This window comes from Lathamus discolor, chromosome 4 (assembly GCF_037157495.1).
Source record: "Lathamus discolor isolate bLatDis1 chromosome 4, bLatDis1.hap1, whole genome shotgun sequence".
Taxonomy (NCBI): Eukaryota; Metazoa; Chordata; class Aves; order Psittaciformes; family Psittacidae; genus Lathamus; species Lathamus discolor.
The window spans coordinates 107,923,277-107,943,459 of record NC_088887.1 but is presented as its reverse complement, the minus strand read 5'-3'; the positions used below and the strand labels follow the sequence as shown (position 1 = coordinate 107,943,459).

The following is a 20,183-nucleotide window of genomic DNA, read 5'->3' as shown; positions in this document are numbered from 1 at the left end:
GTGTAATGGCCCATTTTTCCTGTAAAGCATGGTCTGAAAGATAGATAAAGCCTGACAAGGCATTTTTAGTCTTACCTGTTGGAATGCAAAGAAACTAATGAAGAATCAATTATAACATTGTAACACTTAGCAAAGAAATAAATGGGACATTAATTAATATTAAAATTGTGAGTAAATAGAATATTTTATCATGTGTTTCTATGCATATTTTCCCGCACATATAATGAAAATTAAGAGAATGGTGTTGTATGATGTACATATTCAGTTTTAACATGAACTACTGAGGACGGAAACACAGAAGTTTACCTTGGCCTTTAGTGTTATTTAAATATTGGAAATACATTTTTGCTAAGTCAGACAGAATAACATTCATCTAAGAAAAAGTAGTTCCTATAAGAAATGAGAGAATGAGAATACAGGAAATTCATTTAAATATGTGGAAATCCTCTTTTTACTGTAGGGTGGAACTGTAGGAATTGGTTGCTGGGAGAAGCTGAGGAGTCTTCATCCTTGGAGGTTCTCAAAACCACAGTCATTGCCCTGAACAGCCCACTGGAGTTGACCCTGCTTTAATGAGATGTGTTGGACTAGACAGTCTCCAGCAGTGCCTTCCAACCACAGCTTTTCTGTGATTCTGGTGACTTAACCATATTACAGTAGGTTGCAATGTGATGCTGTTGCTCATTTTGTGGCTGGAAACAAAAGCAATAAAATACCATGAATGAGTAGGGAAACTGATAAAATAAGTGCCTAAATTCCTAGCTCTGGTCTGAATCCCCACCTCAAAACTAACATTCAAAACCTGGAGTGTATTCAAAAAGTGGTACACAGATGGTTATTCACCTGAAAAAAAAAGTCCTATTTCATAATCAGAACTCCTTCTGCTTGATTTACTGACAAAATGGCTTGCTCACAGTCCTATAAGTTCATATAACACATTTTCCAGTAGTGGAGAGCTGCTCAAAAAAAAAAAAAAAACAGACTAGAAATAAGATGCATTTTTTAACAAAGAGAATGACTTGGCGTTTGAATAAGTAAAATTCTGGTACTATGGTTTATGTAATGCAAAAGATAGCCTTGAATGATCAGTTCTGGTCTTAAAATATGCTGTATCTAACAGCACACACTGACACTGGAAAAGTCTGGACTGTTTCTTTTTTGGCATACCTACCCAAATAGCTGGGAATCATGGCTCTGCTTCACTGAGAAATCTATATGGCAGAAGTAAATTAGAAGTATTGTACGGTAGACTATAGATAGATGGTACTTAGACTATAGACTATAGGTAGGCTTTAGACAGACAGTCTTTGTATTTTTAAAATACCAGACTCTGAGGGTACTGCAGGCTTAGAGCAGTGTATGTCTGAAGACATGTGTGATCACATTACGGTATGCCCCATTTCAAAAGCTGTGATTGTTATTACCAGATCAAGTTTGCTTTGTGTTATGACTTACACACAAAATTAGCCCAAGGATATTAGAGGGTGTTGATCTGTCTGTGAAGGAGAAAAGTGGGATAACCAGTACTACCAAATGAGTAAAATCTGAAGGAGTAGTTCAGTGTATAGGGACCCAAATTTAATGGCATATCAGGGTCACTCAAATTCTCTAGATAAGATCAGAGCAGGAAATGAATGCAAGGCTTATGCCTGCACAAAGAGGCCATTCTTTGCAGAGGTACAAGTATTACATAAAGTAAGAGGGCAAAGTTTGCCTCCCACATTTCTTTCATTACTCATACCTAGCACCTGCTAGTTAACTAACATCCATTTTTCATACTGACCTGCTCCAGTTCCACTGAACATTAATGTCAGTAAAACAATCTCTCACTTCGTGTTTCTTTGCACAGATAAAAATGGTAGTGCTGCCAAAGCCATGCAAGCTGAATGCAGAGATATTTATCAAGTTTAAAGCAGGATGTACCATATTCTCAACCTCCAACGGGAGACAAGGTTGCCATTGAATTGAGGGAAAAAGAAAGCAGCTGTCTAACTACACCCAGCAACAATGTGTGACTGTATAGGGCTCAAAAAGGAGCATGCACTGGAAGCAAACAAACTTTCTAACAGGCAGAGTGGCAATTTTCCAGTTTGGGATGTAAGTAGAATGACAGACTTCATAAGCATTACATTTCTTCATAGAACAGTTCTTGTAAATGCAAAATCACAGTTTTATGTCTTGCCTGGAAAACACTGTATACAGCACCTGAGCACACATTTGCACTAAAATAACCTGTGATAGACCAATGACTCAGAGGGACTGTTGTCTGGTTACTTTTCACCACCAATATCGATAGAAGAAGAATATTGTCAAAATCACCTATGCAGTAATGGCACCACCTTGGCAGACTGCAGCATGACCATATGTGCCTTTAGTATGGAGACATAACACTCTAAATCAATACTACTCGGCTTCAGGGAGGCTGCAGTGATTCACACTGCCTGACAGTACAAATACATCAATCTAGAGGGTCAGAAAATAGATCAATTGCTATGCTTTTTATTATCTTTTTTATCATCATGTACTATACAGTAGAAAAGAAGTTGCTGATGAGGCAGAGAAAAGGGTCCTATGCACATCTGTGTCTGCTGAGCAGAAAAAAATTAGGGATACCCTCATAACCTTTGCTTTCTAGTGTGGCCAAACAAAATGTGGTTAGACACATTTATTCTGTAGTCTCTAATCATACTGACAAGACTCTGATGAATGAGAATTGCCCCAAGCACAGTATTCTCTTTTTTTTCATTCGCAGTGACTCTCCACATAAGCTGTCCTTCATGCCCTAATTCTTTATGCCGGTCTGTATGCATTTTGGGCTGTGGTACTTTGACATGCTAATGATTTTGCTGTGCTCTTAGTAACTTGAAACTCCAGGACACCTGGTGATGTCATCATTACCAGCCTGTGTCTGATTGATTTGTATTCTTGCCAAATCTCAGTCTAGCATTTTCAGCTGGGAAAAAATAACGTGCCTATCAGGGAGGACAGGTAAGGGGTATTTGGCATGATCCCTGCATTTCACTGACCTACATTGCTTGTGAGAGCTAAGGCATATGACCTGCATGTTGGGAGTACAAGTTTAGCAAGGGCATTCACTTGCAGGGAAGGGACTTTCCTTTGACTATTTTATTGCTTCTAAGTGAACTTTGGGGTGCGGAGGAGGGAGTGGAAAAAAAATGCGTTTGCTGAATGTGGGCATCACAGGCACATTTAACACAAGTATTCCCAGGTAGCATCGCCAGCCTGCCACTGACCTGGTGGATCTGAAGGAATAGAGCAGCTTTGTGACAGCCTAAGCCTCTCCTTCAGAAACTGACAGTGGCTCCTGGGTAAGTTTGTTGCTCCCTTCTGGCAGTGAGACAGAGCCTAATTTCATTTCACATGGTCTCAGACCCCCATATCAGTACTTTTATAGCAAGACTGAACTTTCAAAACAGTGTATAGTCATACATCAAACCCTGCAGTCATCCACTGAGAAGTTATCACAACAGTTTTCTAATAGGAAGGACACGCAAAAGGCTGTTCCTAGTGCCACACAGTGACTTGACTTTGTTAATGTAAGGTACTGTTTTGACATTTCCGTTATGACTGCTAATAATAGCAAAAGTAAAAAATTATTCACACCATTGGAACACACAGTGGTATAAGTCTATTGGCTTACATTAAATATTCAGCCAGCTCATAGAAGTCAGTGTTTAAAGAAGAGCATAAGAATAGGACATACATGGCACCTTCCAAATTTCAGCAATCAAGAGAAGCTCCTCCTCAGGAAGTTGCAATAGTAGTTATTTCTGTTGCCAGTGGCCTTATCTTCTACAAACTCATGGAATGAAGTCACCATTCAGCATCCAAAGTACTCTATGGCATGAGTTCCACCATGTGGCCATGTACTATATGAAAAGTATGTCCTTTTAACTGTTTGGAATTGAACAGTGTTGAACATTTCACATTTCTTTTATAGCTAGGATTTCTGTATCATGAGAAATGGTGAATAACACTCCATGCTTAATCTCTTCTTGTCATTCAGACTTTGTAGACCCAGTATGATACTTCTCTTCCCAAGTTGCCTCTCTTCTACTTTGAAGACACTGAGATGATATATTCATTTCTTTGATCTCTTCTGCTTCCTTTCTTTGACTCTGTCATATCCTTGTTGTGACAGAAGGGTTTGAAGAGCCTACAATGTTAAAGGAGCAGGTGCACTATGATTTTTTTTTGGCAATATAATGATGCTTTTTTTGTGTTGTTTTCTATTTCTTTCATAAGAATCACAAATTTTAAATAGTTTCTTTGCCTTTCTGTGAAAGGGAAAAAGGCTGCATTACAGGAGTCTCCAAGAACTCTGCTATGGTGAACACTTGACACAAATAACACATTACAATAATACCATCTTGATGGATGGTGGGATGATGCGCTGTCTGAACTAATGATTAGAAGAGCTGTATTTCCCAATTTAATGAGACACAATGAGGTAAGCAGATTTGACAGTTGTTTCCTGAGAGGCTGCCTGCCCCTTGTTGAAAGGGTTCCTTGCCTAATATTTTAGAAGAGAGAGACGTCATTTACGTGGGTGTTTTCTTGCTCTGCAGGCAGCCAATTATTGCCTATCACATCTCACACAGCTGCTATTTTGCACACACAAGCCCAGGCAGATGTCACATCCTATTTTCGCAAGTCCAACCGACCAATAGGAGCAAACATGGAAAATGCAATATTTCAGGCCTTTCAGGTAGAGTTTGCATTGCCACCACCTATAATATTCTCCCCTGTGTTATGCGAAAGCTTAATCATTAACAGTAGTACAAGTGTCTATCTAATGTCCTACTGAACAACAAGGTAAGGATTACATGTGCAAATTCTTACTACTTTGAAGTTTTAGCCGTATGTGGAGAAATGGTGTTTGTTTCTGAATCCTGAATGTATATTTGGCTCAGATGAATTTTCTGAATATTCTTAGAGCTTAAAATGTACCTAATCAGATTTATGATCCGGGGGTACCTTGGCTTGTAATCACTGCACTGTACTCTGCAATCAAGTGCCTGCCACAGATACTTTCTTAAGGCCTTGATTATATGTCATCAGCTGCTCTCCAGCTTTCACTCTGGGTGAAGTTCTTGCCATGTGTGCAGTGCCAGTAAATAAAGTTTCCACAACAGTACCTCTCAGTGTAAAAGACATTTTTCTCAGTTTTTGTAGAAATAAAGAACCAGTGCCACTGCTGACGGCCTGCAGTAATTGTCTGATAATTGACGGGATTCTCAGATGCCTTTCTGTTCCAGTCAGTAGCTCAGCCTGGAAAGAATACCTATACCCAAAGCTCAACATTTATTTCCAGACTTCCTAAACATCTCTCTGAGGGTTTTTCTATTTCAGTGGTTAATAATGTGGCTCTAAGTGAGATCCCATTATGCCTCAGACAGCCCCTGCCTCACTGAACCTGCACTTGCACAGAGGTCTGCAGGCATTTCCACATGTAAAATCACTGCTGGACACACAGTGGCATGTTCTGTGGAAACAGAAGGAATTAGGAAAAGCAAAATAGCAGCCTCCTGCATATATCCTGTCCCACAGAGCCAGACTGGGAGCACACTGACTGAAGTGCACCACTTGCTCAACACTCAAAGGGAGCTGGAGGGGTCAAGGCCTTACACACTGAGCACACACACATTGAGAAGCCAATTTGTCCATGAACATGAACTTTTGATCATTCCCCAGGGACGTGAATATAAACAAGAGGGGTTTAAGCTGCTGCAGTACGCCCCAGCTTATAATGAGTAAAGTGTTCTCTCTGGAGGGCACTGGGATCCATTTACTATATGGGAACATCTGCGATACCTCTGATAGAGAAGCTACATCATTTTTATTTTGAACCTCAATGGAAGTACAACTACCTATATTGAAGAAAATCACTTTCTGATTGGATGAATAGGAAAAGTCCATTAATATATTTCCTTAGTGTTATGAGTGACTGAGTAGTTTTCCCTGAGTAGTTTTCCCAGGCAAAATCTTTATCAAAGTTTTTACAGACATTTTTATAGATAGTGTTCACATATTTTGATTTGATCAGGAAACTAAAGTTGCCACATAGATGGATTTTTAGGCATTATCAAGACAGCATCAGTGTACAGGGATTTTTTTTTCATTTTTTTCAGTCGTATATATTCCTTCTTGCAGGGACTTTGCCAAATAGCACTGATGATTCCCATGATTCCCAAAATTAAATTGAAAGTGAGACAGATTATTTTATTGTCTGACCCAACTGGTTAAGTGGAATAAAGAAGGCATTAGTTTGACTGTTATTACTGATAACAATCATGTGTTACATAATACAGCAAGACAGGGAAGATCATGCAGTCCTACCTGTAGTTGTGTGCAGAGCCAATATATCTAAGAAAAATATGTGACTGAATGATAGTGCACTCTGATTTCATAAACTCCACTCTCCACAAGTCTATGGGGATATATCCATTCATTACCTCTAGATGTTTATGTTTTATGCAAATTTTTGTTACAGGATTACAACACTTGGTGGTTTAAAATACACCCTGTAAAACATAAAGAATGAAAGTCTCCACATCTCTAACATAACTTGTCTTTTTGACTAAAAACCATTGTTTTCTTAAATACTAATTCAGAGTACCTCTAAAAATCAACTGGAAATCTAGTTGGCTCTCAGGACTTAGGATGATACCACAATTTGAAGAGCCTTTCCTCTCTTTTGTGTGACCAATAGACTGCTCAAACCACACTGGTAATTTTTATAGCTTGTGTGATCACTATCTATTGCATCTTCATTAAAGCAAGCAATAGAAAGGTCTTTGTAAAATTAGTTGAGTCATATTGTTATAACGATGGAGAAACTCTGTGATGAATAAGCTTACATGTTTCTGTTGTACAGGATTAATAACTGCATAGTTGTGACTTACAACTGTCCTCAGAAGCAGTTAACTGGGGCCATTTGAATCCTGTCTGTCAGGCAAAAGCAATAGCTTTAGCCCAGGGAGAAGAAACTGTCTTGGCTTCATCATTCTCAAGGGAGGGGCACACTGAAATGACATATTGCACAACCAGAGCACTCAGGAGCTCTGCCTAGAAAAAGGCAACTGGCTCTTCAGTATAGTTACAGAAAGATGCCCTGGGGCAAATCCTCCCCGTTGAGGTAAAGAGAGTGAGGTACATGGCAAAGGGGATAAAACCACTGTAATATATAGACATCATAGCAGCCTTCCAGTATCTGAAGGGGGCCTATAAAGATGCTGGGGAGGGACTCTTCATTAGGGACTGCAGTGGTAGCACAAGGGGTAATGGGTTAAAACTTAAACAGGGGAAGTTCAGGTTAGATATAGGAGGAAATTCTTTACTGTAATGGTGGCGAAGCACTGGAATGGGCTGCCCAAGGAAGTTGTGAATGCTCCACCCCTGGCAGTATTCAAGGCTAGGTTGGACAGAGCCTTGGGCAGCATGGTTTAGTGTGAGGTATCCCTGCCCATGGCAGGGGGGCTGGAACTAGATGATCTTAAGGTCCTTTCCAAACCCTAACTATTCTATGATTCTATAATTCTATGACATATTGCACTGATTTTATTACCACAGACAATATCACACACTGTCAAACCCAGCATCTGTTTCGCATCAAACAGGAGCATTCCCAGGACTGTCCCCTCGAAGTGATGGAAAAAAGTGGATGAATTGCTTCAAATCTCTCTGAAGTGAGAGTGAAATGTAATGACATTCACAAGGATAGCGGCAAAGTAAGGCAACTGGTAGATCAGAACTTGAAGAAGGGCAGGCCTTGTCATGCCAAAGCTCAGCAAGCGTATTGACAGTCATGTCAGATAATAAACCTTGAGAATATGGTCTGGTAGCCAAATTAAGTTATTACTGCAAAACGGACCACAGACTCAGTGACAGTGCCTCATTTCTTGGCTTTTCTTCCTGTGATAACAGCCTCAACCAAACACTCTTTGACTCTTGGCAACACTGTGTCCTGTGACAGCTGCCACCCTGCTAAGCTATGGGTGAAGCTGACAAGACTCACAGCCAAAGACCTTCAAGGTGGAGGGAAACTGTTGAACATTCATCAGCGGATGAATATTCCCACTGCAGACTTTTGGCTTTTCCTGAGTTTTAAAATGTAGTCTTCACTGGGAGAAATGCTTGCAATATAAAGAGATCTTTTAAATTATTATTTAAAAGAAATGATGCTTGAAATTCAGTTCACCTCACAGACATTTACAGAAATTTTCTTATGGATAAGATCGATCATTAGTTTTCCAAAGAAAACACAGAAACATGATTTTTGTAAAAGTGTGCTTGCATGTAATAAGGTGTATTCTGCTCTTCATACTGCTTTACATTAGGATGAAAGGCAGTCAAGCATTCACATTTACTGGAAGGATGCTGTCATAGTTGATGCTACTGTTAAAAATTACACGTTTTAAAAATCTAGCTGTTTTTGGAACAAAAACATGGTTTGAAACAAAAGCTATGGACAAAAAAAGGCAAAAATTGTGCTTTACTGCTGCCATCTTCTGACACCCAGGTTAAATTGCAGGTTTTTGTGAGAATGAAGTAAGCCCAGACTATCTTTTCCTAATGTGCTTCCCAGTAAATGTCATTACATCAGTGATAAAACAGAGTAGATTTACAGATACGTGCCTTTGACTTGCACAGAATATTTAGCAAAGAAAATCGTAGCTGTGCAAAGTACATTTATATGCTTCAGAGACTCTAAGATGGGAAAAGCAGGACCTGAATTTCATTCTGAATCTTGTTGGTTAGATGCACTCCAGTTAGAGCATGAGGCTACAAAGAAAGAGACAGTCTAATGTCCTCTTTTTTAATTCTTTTTATTAATCATTGTGATCTAAAAGTTACCTTCTTGATCAAAGGGTTGGACTATTGAACACATTCCTAGAAGAAACTGTGAATTCTAATTGCTGATCATCAACCACCCACAAAAGCTTTTTTCTCTATTAGCATAACGACACAGTAAAACCAACTCACCAAACAGAGAAGGATTTAAAAGAGAAGAAGAAAAAAAAGGAGGAAAACTAAACCCCTGCTACCACGGGGAGAGGAAAAATCCATGGATTAACTACATATATTTTCTAGAGTTTCCTAAGAGCATTGCCTGTGTAGGGCTCAGATACCATGATAAGGGTGATATGAAATCTTAAGATAGGTACAGTTGGTGTGCACTTCATATGAATGGCACTACACTGAAGTATCCTTCACAATTAGATACTACAGTTATGTAGATGAAGGCTTTCACAGTATCTGTTTCTCATATCCTACATGTTCTACTCAGACGTTTGGACTCCTGGTACTTCGGCTCTAAGATGTCACGCAATGAATTCAACAAAAATCTGGTCTGTGGCCAGATTATTCTCATCCCAGAATACTCATATTCCCCTACTCAAGTGATGTTTGACTTGCAGCCACTTTGTATATGCCTGCCTTGTAGCAAGCTCAATTAATGCAATGTTCAGTGAAGGCTGCACTAACAGTTTCCTTTGAATCACTTATGCTGGAGCCTTGGAAGAAAGAGTAACGTGGGATTAATCTGTGTTTCTTACCAAAGAGAAGCCCAAGCCATAGCTGTGACAAAAACCCTATAAAGCAGCTGATTTTCTAATAACCTCTGAAATATAATGCTAGCCTTTGCAAAAGTGGATAACTGGGGATGGCTTAGTTCTCATTTTTCAAATAATTACTTTCAGTTCTCAATAAAGTTATTCCAGCCTAAGCAATGAGACAAGGCAGCACCTCAGACATCCGTCTGGCTCCAAATGGAGAGATGGCAGTACTAGTCCACTCCTGATTGCTCTTCAGTCCTTGTTCTCCTTGACAAAACTGACTCTTCCTACTCATTTGATGCTGATGGGGATTATGATGCGTTTACTGGGAGTTTGGTTTGCATAAATTCATTTCTCAGAGGGTGCTGGCAAACATCTGTTGCCATTGGATGCCAGCTGTGAACTGTGGCTGGTTTCTAGCAAGTGGTCCAGACAGAAGCCTCCCAGGGAATGTGGTTAAAGGTGGATGCTTCATCTGGGCATCTGATTGCAGCAAACGCTAGTTCTGTATCATTTGTCATACCCATCAGCCAGGTTATTTTAAGGACTGTTCCGACACTTCTGCTCCAGTGTATTTTTAAGACTCTCTTTTATATCCTATTTTTTAGCATGTGTTCCTTCCCTCTCACCTCTGCTGGCTTTCTCCTCTAACATACCAAATGCTTGCTTTTCTTTGTGTTCCCATTCAATATTTCTATAAACAGAAAAGGAAATTTTGTTTATAAGAAATCCAGGCACATTTTATTAGTTCCCACCCTTCGCATGTCACATTGTAAACTGCGTGGAGGAAATAATCCCTTATGGACTGGTGCGGCTCTTGTCAGAGACCAATACTGTTTGGAAGCAGTGGGTTTAGAGTTTCATATATTGTTCATTTTAGGTTAATAAATGGGTAGAGATTTTGCAGAACAATGGCTTAATTTTGCTGGCAATTTCTCTTAAATCCTTTGTTTAGCAGAAATCAGTTCCTACTTTCTTTTGTTTCCAAACCAGAAAAATCTCTAGAGAAGTAATAATCCCACGTGATTTACTGGGACTTTGGATTGATGCCAGCTTTGTTTTAATCCCAGCTGCTGTTTTATCCTCCGGGTATTTTAGTTCATATCTAAGTGCACAGCACAGTCCCCAGAATATGTGTGAGCACAGATTTTAATATCTGTATTCAGCCCCTTTGTTTTGTCCCTCATGGCAGAGCTCTGCTGGTCCTCAAACTTGACCAATTCGATTACATTTAAAATGTTTTTAAACAGATGCATCCCCTGGGTGAAACTTCTTCCATGATTAGTCTGGATGGGAAGCATCTGTTTTCCCTCTGGTAATGAGAGTTCCTAAAATCAAAGCACAAAGACAGGCACTGGTCACGTCGTGTGGCATTGGCTGAAGCACAGCAAGCATGTGGTACAGCAGTGGAACTTGAATTTGGGCAGACTGACCCAAAGACATTAGCACAACCATCCTAAAAATGAAAAAAAAAACCAAAAAACCCAACCCAGGGTAACACACCTCCAAACACGGTGATCTCAAGCTCCAGCAGTGCTTTTATCCTTAGTGATGGGGCAGTTATCAACAGCACTGTAGTAAATGCCACAATCCAAAACACATAAAGCGTCTAAACCCAGACAGCTACTGCCACTTTATTTACAGCAGCCTAGTGTTCCCTTCTCTCCCCTTCTTTGTCTGGTGTCTGGCCCTGCTCCCTCTCAGGATCCACTTCTTCCCCTTCTAGTTCCAAAATGTGCCCAGCTTCTCTGTATCATAGTAGGGATGGGGAGGGATGCAGCCAGGTCCCACTCACCTCTCCCTGCCAACACTGTGCCCTGCAGGACTCCCTGGCACTCCTTTGAGGAAAGGATGGAGAAGAATAGAAGTGATGTGTGTCCTAGAGCCATGGGAGAAGTGGGAAGGGAAGGGAAGGGAAGGGAAGGGAAGGGAAGGGAAGGGAAGGGAAGGGAAGGGAAGGGAAGGGAAGGGAAGGGAAGGGAAGGGAAGGGAAGGACTGGGGATGTCCTGCTCTCCAAGAAGCGATGTAGAGGAAGAAAAGAGGATCCTGATGCACAGTACAATCCTGTGCTAGGTTTGCCACTGTGGGTGATACTGTCCAGAGGCAGGTCTTCTGCTGGGTGAAGTGGATGAGTCAAGCAAGAAGAATGCCAAGCCTTGGCTGTGGGTTTCACCTTGGATGGAAACGGTTGGCTTACTCTGGAGATACATCTGGGAGTACAATCTGTGATGTGAACTGTCTGTCATGGGTCTGTGCAGATGTAGCCTAAACCTACACAATCCAGTGAAGAGAACACTGGACTGCAAACACTTCTCCTTTTGACTCCAACCTGTCCTGTCAAAATCACTTTTCCCCTTCACCTCTGGAAATAGACCAGTTCTCTCTTGCAGTCATTTTGTGAGCCACAGAATTGTCTCTTTCTTCCTCTAATTCTCCTCTGTAAGGCGTGCACCCTCTTCCAAACCAGACAGGTCAATTACCCCAAATCAGCCCAGTTATCTGATATGCTGGTGTGCTGCAAGCCGGTCCTTGGGGACATGGAGAGGGAGAGGCTGGCCCTGCTGCTGTGCAGCAGCAGCTGTGCTGCTTATAAGGCACATGATGTAAGCAGTCCATTAGAAGACTAACGTCTTATTTTGATGTAGTAACATCCTAATGACATGGACCCCACATGGCCTCACTTGCATAGCCGAAGCATCAGGAGGAAGGTTCTGGAGGGGCAGTTTTTCTCTGCCACCATGAAAAACTCAAATATTTATGGACAAAAAAAAGTCTTACAAGCTACAGGCTTGATTACAAACCAAATCCCTTGCTGGGTCTCATAGCTAGGAAACTGTGAGCTGGGGATTCTCCAGGGCAGATGGCTTCAAGGGCTGATTGCTCCCAGGAGGAACGGGTATCAGGAGAAGAATCCCCCAACTTGAAATTTCACCTAGTTTTCATGTCCTTAATTGTAAGGTGTGTTTTGCTGTTGTTACTTACTTCATGCAAATCTATATCCATGGCTATGTGATTCCTCAGAGGCCTTCTTCATTTACAAGCTATTATTTCATGGTATTTGTCTCCTGTCCTAGTTCTTTTGGTCTCCTCTTACATGCATTTCCCTGCAGTGTTGAAGCAGTCGGCGAAGAGACAAGCTTAGCACAGGCCTCAGTGATGTGTAAAACTGGGAGCCAACCAGTAATGCCTGCTCTGACAAGAGTGGGTTGCAAGGAAATTTTCAACACAGAACTGTCATTTCAATAACATCGAACCACACCAGAGCGACTCCCGATCAAAGACTTCAAAGCTCTTTTAGTGAGGCAGCATCATGCTCGCTTGAGGAGAGAGAAAGTCTGAGGGCAAGGAGGAGAGCTGCTTGCTCACATTTGGTGCAGAGCTCAGACACAGAGTCTTCCCTTCCCCTCCAAACACGAGACAGCAAAACGCTGGGTTATGCCTGCTGGCTCAACACGGTGCATCGGAGACAAACAATTTTGGGGGGAAAAGGACATGTTTTGTCCTTGCTGGAAGAGTTCTAAGGCAGCAGAAACTGCCTTAAAATGATAATAAGGGAAAAAAATAGCTTTAGACAACTTATAAGTGAACACATCCTCATTCTCTTTGTCTGGATTGCTTTTTATGGTGGGCTGCATATTAGCAGGGAAGTTTTAAGCTTGTCCAACACTATAATTGTACTGAGCATCTTTGTGCATCTTTCTCTAAAATCCAACATGCTGTGCATGCTACTTGTATTTTGCTAGTTGTTCTCAGCCTTCTGTCTTCCTCCAGCCCTGCTTACATGAATGAAAACATCCAAAAATAAAAAATGTAAAAAAAAATAATTATATATGTATTTTATAGATAATAAAGCCAACAGCACCAGGCTCTGAGGAACATGGGGAGAGTTTCTACTGTGCAAACACATCCACAGACACATAACTGTAAGTATCTGATTATAGATGTGTGCCTGCTACAAGTAGGCCAGAGCCAGACATTGCTGTGGTAGTGACAGGGGATGTCAGCTCCTCTAGCCCATCTGGATCAGATGCCACAGACCTTTGCAGATTCTAAATAAATCAATATTATTCGGGAGAAAAATATAATAAACTGTACATAAAAAGAAGGTCACACCACAAAGACCATTTTTTTCCAGTACTAAAGATGAGGTCTGATGTGGGAATCTGAGTGGGGAGTCAGATCAGTCAACCAAAGCAGATCTACTGGAGACTGCCACTGCTCCTATGACCAGGCTGTGGAGGGCTGGGTCCAGGAAGCTTTTGTCAGTGCCACTGTTGCTGCTGTAGTCCCCAGGATGAAGAAATGAGCTGGGCTGGCACCCATGTCCCAGCCCTACCCCATGCTCTGAGGCAAAGAGGCACTGCATGTGGGTTTTGGCCACACCAAGCAACTACTGCACTACTTCAGGTGAGATCCTGAGACTAACCAAGCACCTGTAACTCCATTTACTGGTATCATCACCTCTCGGAAACAGGCACCGTGGCTGAGAAACCGTACATTAAACAGACACCCATTACATGACTCATGGACAGACTCACATTAATTTAATCAGATGCTAAGAAAAAAATCCAGAAATTATGCATGGCTATTGTCCGTGCCTTTCAGAGCAGCTCCCTGGCACCTAGGGCTCAGCTCTCAGGCCGGGGGACAGATGGGTTATGTAGATCAGGACAAATCAAATGCCATGTAGCTGCAGGAAGACACAGAATTTACCCTGGAGCTGCTAGAATTAATGGACCCATGACAACTGCCATAGAAAACACACAGAGCAAGGTTTTGAGCTGAGAGAATCCAAAATGTAGGGGGGAAACAGCATAGGGCTGCAGGAATACAGTCTGCTTGCTGGAAAACAGCCCCAGAGTTTGAGGTTATTGTGATTCCTTAAGATCAGTTTCATATTATGGCACTTAAATATTATTCAGATAATGAGTACATAATGACTTGTAGAAACCACTGTTCAGCTTTATGCTTATACATGTATTTACCTCTCTCTGTGAGAATGAATCAGTAGAGTGAGTATCTTCTGAAATGCTCTTCAAGGCTGCAGCCCTGGATGAGATGTTAGGACAGAAGAGGTAGCAGTGCTTACTTGAAAGGGAATGTGGATCCCCATCACATCCTGGAAAGAATGAATATTTACATGTAATCTCTGACAGATGGGGATATAAATTCTTTGATTTTATAAATAAAGAAGACATATTAGATGATTACTATGTATTATACAGTAGTATAAGCTAAGTGATAAGGATAAAATTCTGGTCTTTTAGGGAGGAAATCTCTTTTTTCCAGTTCAAGTGGAGAGCCTTTGTGAAAGGGGTGATGGGCAGAGGGGGGGCAGTAACAACACTGGCAGCACTCACTTCTGAGGAAGGATGCAAGGGTGAGTTACAGGAGGAACAGTAGAGAGAGCAGGTCATACATAGGATACTGGTATTTTAGTGAGATTCATGATTTATTTCTTTAAATAACTCCAGGTTTAGAGACAAAGGTTGGGAAGAGCAATAAGAATTCACCAGTGTCCCAAAACTACTTAAGATGGGTTTTATGATGCAATGAAATTCTGAAACACATCCACACAAGTACATGTTGTTAAATTAATCACTGACATGACCTGTGACTTGATCCTTATTCTTCCCCCTTTCCCATCATTCCCAACTTCCTTTCTGAACGCAGATTGCTCATGTTTACATGACAAACGCTGCAAAAAAATGGAGTATGTATGTGAGGGGAGTTTATAGCCCAGATGTTTATTGCTATACTCAGCGTCAAACTATTTGCTCATTCTGACCTCCTTTCCCAATGTTATTGATCCTGCCAGAATGACAACAAGTGGGTCTGCAGTCCTACTGTAATGTGGGACAAATATGGCAAATTTGTAGCCTCCTATAGCAAAAGGGAAGCCCTTTCCCAGGGCTTTATAAAGAGCTTCATTTCCCCTTGAAATAACAGGGAGGACTGTACAGAAGAGGAAAGATATACTAGGGAAAGTCAGTGCTACAGGCACTAAAGGCACACATGGGTCTTGGAAAGAGAGCACTTAAGAAAATGCTAAGAGGGAAAGAGAAGGAGAAAAAGTACTTCTGTAGGTCAGTGTTCATGTACAGCAATTGCTACTGCCCTGGCCAACACACCAGCAATCCCAGGAAGTTTATAGGATTTGATGCTGCTTCTCCAGTGTAATAAAGTATTCTTGAAAGCAAAGCTGCTACCTGATCAGTTTGGTGGTGCTCTTCTTGACCCTGTGGCAATCGTAGTTGAGATAAATGGAGGCAAATCAGCCTCTGAGCTGAGCTTTGTCAACCTGGTTTTATTTGTGTGCTTTGAAAAGGCTCCAAATCAGGTCAGGATTTGTAGCAGTGGCAGGGATTTAAAAATATGCTCTGTTAGCACTGACCTACCAAGGAAAACAATAAAATTGGCTTGTGCTCTTGCTTGTGCTCTTATTTTTATATGGAAAGAAGGCATAAGAGGACTGGGACTGCTTCTTATAGCCTTAAAAGTAAAATCTATGGAAAATGTGAATTTTGGCTTTCCCTATTTTTGCTGAAGAATTTGCAGGATGTCTCAGATAGTGATTGCCCAACTCGTAGCTAAGATGGAAAAATTATCCAGTCATTTACATGAGTATATTTTCTTCTACATGTTTTTAGGCATTTTGATGAAACAAAATAAAAATCCCCAAAGGACATTAATAGTCTGAATGAAAAATCATTACTCCTCTCAGCAGTATTCATGTGTATCTGTCTTACTCCAGTTATCCAGCAAGTCTATTACGACAAGCCCTGGAGTTATAAAAAGAAAGCAAGAGAATACTATTGGGTAAAGAAGGGAAAACCTTGCTGCTCCATGCAGCATAAACAAGGGGAAAAAGCAAACATAATTCTCTTTTCCCCCTGACAGGACACCCTTAGATGGAGCTCAAGACATTTACTAGGCATGAAATATGGGGGAAAAGTGGGTCAGAGGCTGAAAAGAGAAGGAAAGGAAAAAGAAGGTAATTTCCATTATGGTCTGTATTTAGACTTCTGTTGTCTTCACTCTTATGCATGACTGACACAGACAGTCCTGTGGCCTATTTGCAACTATAGATGAAACAAGACGTGGACCTGTAACTGATGCACTGAGGTTGCTCAGTGAAGTTCAGGGGGATGTTGATCTTGCTGTCAAATGGCAAGTAAAGCTGAATATTAAAGGAAAGGTTAATTAAAAAAACTCCCAAAGCAAACAATAAATGCTCTATATATCTAGGCTGAATGTGATCAGAGCATGACAGCTGAAAGGACCACTGCACAAAAGACACGCTGTAAAATGCCGCGTAGCAATTGACTAACAAAAGCTCGCATGCAGAAGGCACAAAAGAAGAGAATTTGGAGGAAATCATAGATTTCAGTGTGAAATCTCTGTTCATGCATTTTAACTCTGAGAATTATATCCCAACACACCAAGTTAATGCACTCACCCTTTTGGAACTACTTTGATGGCTTCCTTCCATCTTCTATGCCAGGACACAGAGGGCCAAATTCTGCCTGTTACATCTGGGTTACATCACTGAAGTACTGCCATGGTCTATGGTGCTCCTTTATGATGGAAATCAACAGATAATAGGCAGGCTACCCTTATTTCTCCAGTGTTCTTTGTTTTGTAGGCAAATGTACAGGCCCTGAATCCCCACAGGGCAAGCAGCCCACAGCAGGTTCACTGCAGCTCTTCTCTGCTCCAAACCCAAAAGACCCAGGACTTGATGGGCAAAATTAAAAAAGAGAAAGAGAAGGTGGTCTGGGGAATAATTGGACAAAAATTACCTAAGTGGAGAGAAGAACTTGGCCCAGCATGGGTGTTAAGTAAAATGAATGCTCCTGTGAGCCAAGGAGGGGTAGTGCCTGAGGTACCACTAGAGAGTTGTATTCTGTTGTGTTTGCAGTGCATTCGATTTCTAAGCAAAACCCACTGATTCAAGCAGACTCTTCTTGGACAGACACAGCACTTGGGCAGACTTACTAGCAGAGGAGAGATAAATAGTTGCATGTCCCCCACCCAATGGCCTCCCCATCCTTCCACCTCCTGCACTGCACCCTTGGCAATGCAGGAGGCTGCCTGTTGGCATGGTTGGGCAGCTTCCCTCCAGCAAAAGAGGGAGAAGCCCCTGGCATAGCAACCAGGCAGAAGTCATCATATTGAGGCACATCACACCTCCCCAGTGAAGCCTCTCCCTCCCATGAGGTGCTCTTGGCAGGGGGCTGGCATGGTAGGGGAGCTGCTCCTAGGAAGGGGCTTAGTGTCCTCTGTGCTCCTGGGCTTCTTCTTCCTCTGCATGGCTTGCAAAGCACAGACATCCTATCCACTTCAGGCCAGACATCATAAGAGACAACTGGAGACTGTTGTGAGTCATTCCAGACTGTTCCTTGACAGCAGCTGGGAGATAATGGAAACCACATTAATTAAAAGAGATATATAAATAAATAAAAAAAAAGGAAGATTCCGTTTGGGAGACTCAGCCTCTTCACAGGCCTGTGCTCAATACTGGGAGAAAGCTGTAATTCCTGATTCTAAACACACAAGTCACTGTGTGGAACTGTTACCTGCATACAAACTGCAGGAGTAGGAATTTAGCAACCAAGCAGGCAGAAGAGCTCCAAACCAAGAAGGATTTCACTAGATGAGCCTTTTCCTTCCACATTCAGAAATGTTTCCCCCTCCCTATTGCAAAATCTATTATTAATTTCCCACTATACCTCTTTCTGCAGCTTCTGCTCGACAAACCTTTGAGATCCTTCTCCCTCTACCCTTGTGACATCCCTGCCCCTGTGTAAACCCCTTGGAGATGCAGATGGAACAGAGCAGTCCCTAGGTGCAGGATTGGTACTGGGACCTGACAGCAGCAGAAGAAGACAGCAGCATCACCAGGCCCCGGGCAAATGTGGATCAGGATGCCAACCAGCTTAAGCGAGGCGAGGAGACGGCAGCTTGCATGCACAAGTCCGTCTGCCCATGTCTGCTGTCCCTCCTGCCGTGCCAGCTGCCGAGGGTCAGCTCCCGGCGTTCAACTCCTGGGCTCACCACTTGCAGGGAGAAAGGAAATTCTGCCAAAACCATTCCCCCTACACCTCTTCTTGGGCTATGGATGCAGCCTGCATGCCACAAGGGCACTTACTAAATAAGCCTTTCATTGCTTGAACATGCTTGAGCATCAGCCTCAAGTCAAAATGGTTTTATATGAAAGGATAGTTTTTCTGCCTTTGAAACACAGAGGCTTGTGTGGTCTTCTTCCTCAGCTCAGAGACAGGAACAGAAGTAGAGCTCAGCTCCCAAGCAGCCAGCAGTTTACCAGCAGCACAACAGGGCAGCTTGACAGGGCAGCGGTGCATTTCATCCTCATGGCACCAGTGAGCAGCCAGGTGAACTCCACCAGCAGGGAGGAGGCAGCAAAAAGGTAATGTCAGAGCTGCAATGCCCCCCACCTCCCAAAGGCCCTGGCAAAGCCCCATTTCAACACACTCGAAATGCATCATAGCTTAAAAAGAGATCGGAGCAAAACAGGTGTGACAAAGGTAGGATGTAGGATGCAGGACAAACTGGAGTCATGTAGGTGCAGGTCTAAGGGTTACCACTCTGAACTGTCCCACAAGGCATGGTTACGCCAGAGCTACAGTCATGTCCCACAGGTTGTCAGAACTGGAAGCTCTTGTCCAGCTCCTGTGCCCAGCAGGAATTCTCCATGGGCCACCTTCAGCTAGACTTCAAATGCTTGTAAAACATCTTTATCATACAACAGGGCCCTAATATCTGGGTTTTGTAGTCTTTACATCTAATTCAGTTGCTCTTCAATGACTTGTAAGCTGTAAAGAAAAAGGAAAAACAAGTTAGTTTGGCGAAAATGAGAAATTGAAGTCATGGCTGACAAACAAGTCTAGCTGAGGATCCCACAGTTGCCTGGATCTCTGGTGGGGCAGGGAGTGTCAAGCTTAATGGGGACATGCATTTTTGCATGATAGTATCAAGCTTTTGGAGCTAAGGTAAAGCGCATTTGGCCTTTTCCTAGATGATAGTTTCAGGGTCTCCAATGTGTTTTGTGGAGGGTTTCTGGGGTGTTCAGTATAACTGAGATCTGCTGTAGAAATAACTGTAATGTCTCAGGTGGTGTTTGTGATCTGTCTGGGGTTTGGATTGCAGCAGATGAGAAGGAATCAGGCCAAGACCTACTACCTTGGGTAGCTGCTGGCAGCTGCCTTGTAACATGCAGCCCACATGCTGGGAACGGGTCAGACAGACCTGTAAAACCAGCTCTGAAGGGAAAGCAGGTTTATACAGGAGCCCAGGAATAGTGTATTTGGCAGAAGGGTGTTGAAAACCATCCTCTGACCTGGCTGAGCAATAACTTCTCCCATGGTCTTAGGGCTGCCAAAGACAGATGACGATTTGTCCAAAGAGAGGTCTCTGGAGAAGTATGGCAGTGTTTTACATCATCTACAGCTGGCCCTGATGTTAAGGATAAGATCTAGCAGAGAAAACTTCCCAATCAGTGTGCTGTTTCCTCTTTAACTGTCTTGCAGAGCAATTACAGAGCTCCCTGGCACTAGGGAATGGCAGACATCTCTCCAACTGCA

General features: G+C 42.2%; 1 long non-coding RNA gene across 2 annotated transcripts; it reads right to left on the bottom strand.

Annotated features, from left to right (window-relative positions):
- Positions 1-315: 315 nt before the first annotated feature.
- LOC136012816 (uncharacterized) lies at positions 316-19,078 on the bottom strand. Of its 2 annotated transcripts, none has more exons than XR_010611975.1 (3): positions 17,039-19,078; positions 14,565-14,698; positions 316-692 (listed from the first exon to the last, which is right to left on the bottom strand). It is a non-coding gene; the product is annotated as an uncharacterized LOC136012816 (long non-coding RNA). The 2 variants fall into 2 exon arrangements; XR_010611974.1 differs by lacking the exon at positions 316-692 and adding an exon at positions 8,984-10,906.
- Between the last annotated feature and the right edge of the window lie 1,105 nt (positions 19,079-20,183).